The sequence below is a fragment of the Lipotes vexillifer genome, unplaced genomic scaffold, assembly GCF_000442215.2.
Source record: "Lipotes vexillifer unplaced genomic scaffold, Lipotes_vexillifer_v1.1 scaffold37, whole genome shotgun sequence".
NCBI classification, from domain to species: domain Eukaryota; kingdom Metazoa; phylum Chordata; class Mammalia; order Artiodactyla; family Lipotidae; genus Lipotes; species Lipotes vexillifer.
In genome coordinates, this window is record NW_006791811.1 from 3,384,521 (window position 1) to 3,390,562 (window position 6,042).

Genomic DNA, 6,042 nt, shown 5'->3' on the forward strand with positions numbered 1-6,042 from the left:
GGCCCAAATTATTGCCAAGCCATTGAGATCAACTAAAGGGGACCCCTGGCCTTAGAGGTATTAAAGTAATGGTTTCAATTATTGAAAGCCAACCATAGAATTCCACGGCAGGAGGTCATTTGTAATTTGTGAAAGCATAAATTTGGACTTAATGGTTTGGAGCTTTAGCTAGCTGGTGAGTGAGACTAGACAGCTACTTAACGTCTACATCTCAATGTGGTCATGTTATTTTATAGCTATTATCAGATCTGTAGACACTCTCTGAGGGGAAGAAAATAAATTATTTGTAAAAACTGCCTAAAATCGAAAGCAATATTTTCATTGGGAAATTCATAGAGACATTTGCATACAAACCTCAAAGATGTGAAAACAACCAAATTTCACATCCATTTTATTTAAATGGACTCACTGTCTTAATCTGTATCTTGGCATGTTGCTATATATTCAGGCCAAAAAGTACCAGGCACTGGGGAAATAATCTTCAGCCAAAACTAGCATTAGTACAAACTCAGGGAAGCAAGAGAAAAAACCTTTTGCAGTCATGGGCTGGGAGAATGAAAATAAACTAGAATTTTTTTTAAAAAAATTCACCTTATCAGATAAAATGTACTGCTTTACCCAGCAGTGGAGGGATATTTGGGAGGCTGAGGCTTACAGCCATCAATCAAATCTGATCACTCAGCAGCTCTGGTAAGAAAGAGAATGGGGGCTTAATTTAACGTTTTGGGAAGAGCCTGCTTCCTCTCCACCCGCCCTGCCCAGAAAGACAAGGTCTTCAGAGGCAGAACAGTAACCCCATCCTCATCCACATGTAATCCGCACCCCCTTGTGGTTCTCTGCAATCCACAAATCTCACTGAATGAATTCTCACAACTGCCCTAGGCAATAAGTAGTAATGTCTCATTTTGAGGATGTGAGTCGGAGGCTCAGAGGGTCCAGCTGATCTGCTGAAGGACATTTAACTTATACCTGACAGAGCAGTGATTCAAACCACGTCTTCTCGACCCAGGTCAAGCCTTTTCCACACCCCAACCAGCCCTATATTGGTGAGAGGCCAAGCTGAGGGGCACTCTGTCAGCTCACACGGGACGTTTGTCCTGGCTCACTCATGGTACATTTCAATCAGGATTACCATTTGGGTGGAAAGAACATCTCAGAAGCAGGTTTTAGGCCTTGCCTTTAAGAGGACCATGTCTTCCTTCACTATGTCCCCTGTTTCTTCCCCTTTTCAGTCCCACTGCCCTCCATTACCTCATATGAAGTTATTATATCCAAGCTGAACATTCTGCCACTTGTGCCTTTTCCTTGCAAACCAGTTTTCTCATTGATGTCGATTACTTTTTCTAAGATGCCAGCTTCATTACTGATTTTAAAGTGTTCACTGGCTGTTGTTCTCAGAACCAGGGACAGACTCCCTGGTTTTGCATTCAAGGCCTTCATAATTTGGCCCCAAACTATTTTGTAATCTGTGTTCTACTCCTCTGCCTCTTGTCACTCCAGAGTATGCATTTTCCTAAACCTGAACCTTTATGTCCTGTGTTCACACTGAATGCAGTGTCCTCATCCCTCCTCTTTCACCTATACGTTCTACTTCCATCCTTTCAAAGCTGAGGTCCATCTTTTCCTCCTCACGGCCTTTGCCAAGACATTCCAGCACAGGGCAGTTCTCTCAAGGTTAGTGTCTTGTTTGCCCCTCCAGATCCACTTTCCACCCTCTCCACCCTGCTCCCTGCCCCAGTGAGTGAGTGCCATGGACCGGCTCCCTTACTCTCCAAATACTGAACTCTCTCTGTGGTTTTCCTCCACCCAACACTCACCTTTGTAAATAGCCTTTCTAAAAAATTAAAGTCTCCTCAAATTCCCAGTTTGAATCTGACATCTGCTTCCTGTCAGGACCCTGCCTGATCTCACTCCCTTCGTCTATATACTCACAGGCTTTATTTATTGCTTTAAGCCTTCATATACCATATCAAAGGCTGCCTTGAATTAAGAGCTGTTTTCCTCTGTGAGGATCTATTCCCAACCTTACTAAAGTTTCCTGAAGGCAAGAAATGTGTATTATACTCCTACACATGCTTGACCATCCCTCTTACCACCTGCTTTTCCAGTCAAACTTAGCACACATTTGATTGTTATGTGTCCCTGTGTAAAGGACACCTAAATAAGTTAGGAAAAGCAGACCTTTTTAAAGCCTAAGCAAACACATACTTGAATAAATCTAATTATAAAGAAATAGGTGATTGAAACGAGTTAATAATGATATATTGCTCCTTCCTTCTCTAGGAAATTGGTTCCACTTTATCCCTGCTCAGAATTAAGTAAATCATTACAGTAACTCAGAGACATTTCCATTGGCCTCAGTTTACCTACTTCCTGGCCAATGGGGGCACCTGCAAAAGACGGTACCAACTTTAAGATCTGACAAGCTTTCCGCCCCTTAGAAATGGCTTCTGAAAGGTCTGGCAACAATTTTCCAGAAATCAAGGAAGCAACCAAAATTGTCGTAAAAGGTAAATTTACCTCTCATGACTTTTGTGAAGACTAAAGTAATAAATATAAAATACCTAGCTCAGTGCCTGGAACATGGTATTGCTCAATGGGGTATCTCCCTTCCCCCTTATATTCAGCTGCATATATATTATATATATAATTATATTAAAATGTAGAGTTTTATATACAGGGTGTATATAGGTTTAATTATAAATGTGTTGCATACATTAAATGTAGCATCAACATAATACAGATTGTGCTTTTGGAAACTTAAACTGAGAACAAAATTTATATGCTTTTAACTGTAGTAAATATGCCACACATTAAGAGAAATTACCATTTCCCAAAATTCATAAGCCAGAGAATCACTGCCTAAGACAATTTGCTGAAAATTAAATGTGATCCGTACAGTGCCTTTGTGGCTATTGTGAAATGCTAATATGGAAATGTTTTGATTATTTTAATTGCCCTAGGCATTATAATTGTCTATAAACTCAATCTCTATAGATTTTTAAACGATGCTTTAGAAAGAAAAACCACTGAATCCATTGACAAGAAAAGAGTTATAAAGACCAGCTAAAATGTATCTTTATTTCCTTGTAAAAATCTCATAAATAATGGGAAATTGAGGAATGTATTACATTGAATCCCAACTCTAGGCTATTTTGCAGATAGCCTCCATCTCTGCTTCTTTCTCTTTCTGCTTTTCTTATTCCTCTGGTGCTTTGTTTCTTGGGCTGTGCTTTTTCTTTTTTGAAAAAAAATTTGAAGTCTAATCGATTCAGAAAATTACATTAGTTTCAGGTGTACGACATACTGATTCAAAATTTTTATAGATTACACTCCATTTAAAGTTATTATAAGGACTTCCATGGTGGTCCAGTGGTAAAGAATCCGCCTTCCAACGCAGGCAACGCGGGTTCGATCCCTGGTCGGGAAACTAAGATCCCACATGCTGCGGGGCAGCTAAGCCCGCGTGCCTCAACCAGAGAGCCTGCGTGCTGCAAAACTACAGAGCCCACGCTCTCTGGAGGCTGCACGCCGCAACTAGAGAGAGAAAAACCCGCACACCACAATAAGAGAGAAGCTCTGGCACTGCAACTAGAGAGAAGCTGGGGCGCCACAACGAAGAGCATGTGACACAGTGAAAGACCCCGCATGCCTCAATGAAGACCCCGCATGCCACAACTAAAGACCCAACGCAGCCAAAAGAAAAAAATTTTATTATAAAATATTGGCTATATTCCCTGTGCTGTACAATATATCCTTGTAGCTTATATATTTTATACAGAGTAGTTCGTACTTTTGAATCCCCTACTCCTACCTTCCCTCTCCCCCCTTCCCTCTCCCCACTCGTAACCACTAGTTTGTTCTCTATATCTGTGAGTCTGTTTCTGTTTTCTTATATTCATTCATTTGTTTTATTTTTTAGATTCCACATGTAAGTGATAACATACAGTATTTGTCTTTCTCTGTCTGATTTATTTCACTAAGCATAATACCCTCCAGGTCCATCCGTGTTATTTCAAATGGCAAAATTTCATTCTTATTTATGGCTGAGTAATATTCCATTTGATATATATATATATATATATATATATGTAGTAAGCAGAAATGGGGTATTTTGGAACCTCAAGTAACCTTTTCCTCTTATTCTCCATATTTTACTTTCATAAACCTCTTTTCTTTTTTCCTCATCGGTCAGTTTATTCACTCAACAGATTCTCTTTTGAGTTCCTAGGACTCCACATTCACTTTACTCAGGGAAAAGTTCATTCTTGTTCAATTTCCTTATGAAGAAGAGAATTATTTAAAATCTGACGTCACATGTCCTCTCTGGAGTGCATTTTTGACTCTTTACTGCATCATCTCACTCCTCAAGACATTTCTCCTTAGGGAGGTTCAATAAATGCTCAGCTGCCTCCCACAAAGGAAGTCTGAGGCAAGATTCAGACCCACCATCCACCCAGAGGCATGTGTTGTTCCCTCAGACTCCTGGCATAGCAGTCTGAGAGACTTACCAGTTCTAAATGATTGATTTGCCCTTCCACTAGCATCCCATCATCATTAAAATCAGGGGCAGAAAAGAAATAAGAAGAGGGGAAGGGGCTGGAGAAAAGAAAAAAGAAACAAAGGGAAGGGAAGGGATGGGGAGGGAAGGAAACAAAATAGCCATTTCACCCCACTCGTCTGAGGCAAATAATTCAGTAGGTCATGAAGAGCATTCTAATCCAGGGTCTAGTTGTGTGTGTGTGTGAGTGTGTGTGTGTGTGTGTGAGTGTGTGTCTACGCATGGAAGCATGTGCATGTTTGTACACAACAACACATGTGCAGTTTTTGCTACTGCTTCAGAAGTTTTATTAAAATTTATCACATTTGATCCATGGCCAGGGTGCTATTTACATGCTTTACAATTAATGTACAATCAATTTACTAAATAAGCCAAGATGAACAGGCCCCAAAACAGAAAATGAGATGCTTTTCTTTCTCGACTCTGATTTAACATTCCTTGATTGAGTTACTGGTTGGTCTGTTTCAATTTAGACCTATTTCTTCTCTCTAACAAAGGTCAGTTCTAGACCAAGGAGACCATATATTTTCAACTTCTATGCAAATCAAATGTCTTGGTGACTATACTAGTACAGACGATAATTACCAGAATGAATAAATGAATAAGGTCCAGAAGCATCCTGTATAATAACACACACTCTCGTTCTCTCCCTCTGTCTCTTTCTCCCCATTTGGTCTTCAACCTTAGGGTCAGCCAGAGACTCTCCAAAGCTTTGCAGGGACAGATATATCACTGCTGGGTCTTAGTATTGATGAGTCTTGGCATCTGTTTCTCTTGTTCTGAGTTTTCATGGACTCTTAGGCAAGAAATTCTGCCTGAAGAATTTAGCTCTGCATTCTTGGTCATATTACTATAATGTTCACCAGAGTTACTTGTTATGTGAGTGTTTATCAGTGAGTTATCACTGACATTGCAGTTACTGGTGTGCGTGCTTATTTTGCACCCGTAAGTTATGACCCTATGAGGGGCAAGAACCTTGTATTTCTATTCATCTTTCCATGCACTTAGTAGATGCTCAATAAATGTTTGTTGCAGAATCTATGAGTAGTTGTTATCTCTAATTGAATGCTCTTTAAGAGTGGATGAGAATTTTCAGATGTTGACAAATGGTATTCCCTTTAGTAGAGCAAGTTCCAAATTGCTGAGCAGTTTGGAATTTGTTTAATGGTGTCGGCTTGGGCACAGCATCATTATTTCCAGCAGTGAATACCATTTTTAAGTGCTTTTTACCTGCCAAGAACTATGTTCGACAGGTAATTTTTTCAATCTATTCAGTAACCCTGGATATAAATTTTATTATTTTCATTTTAAAGATAAAGAAGCTTAGAGAGGTCATGTAACCTGCCCAAGATTACATAGGTAGTGAGTAGTATGGGGATTCTTATCCTAGTAGGTTTGCATTTATCCCCTACATCTTCTTACATCTCACAACCAAACTCTAAGGAAAAAATAAGAATGCTGAAGTTTTTGGGGGGTATGTT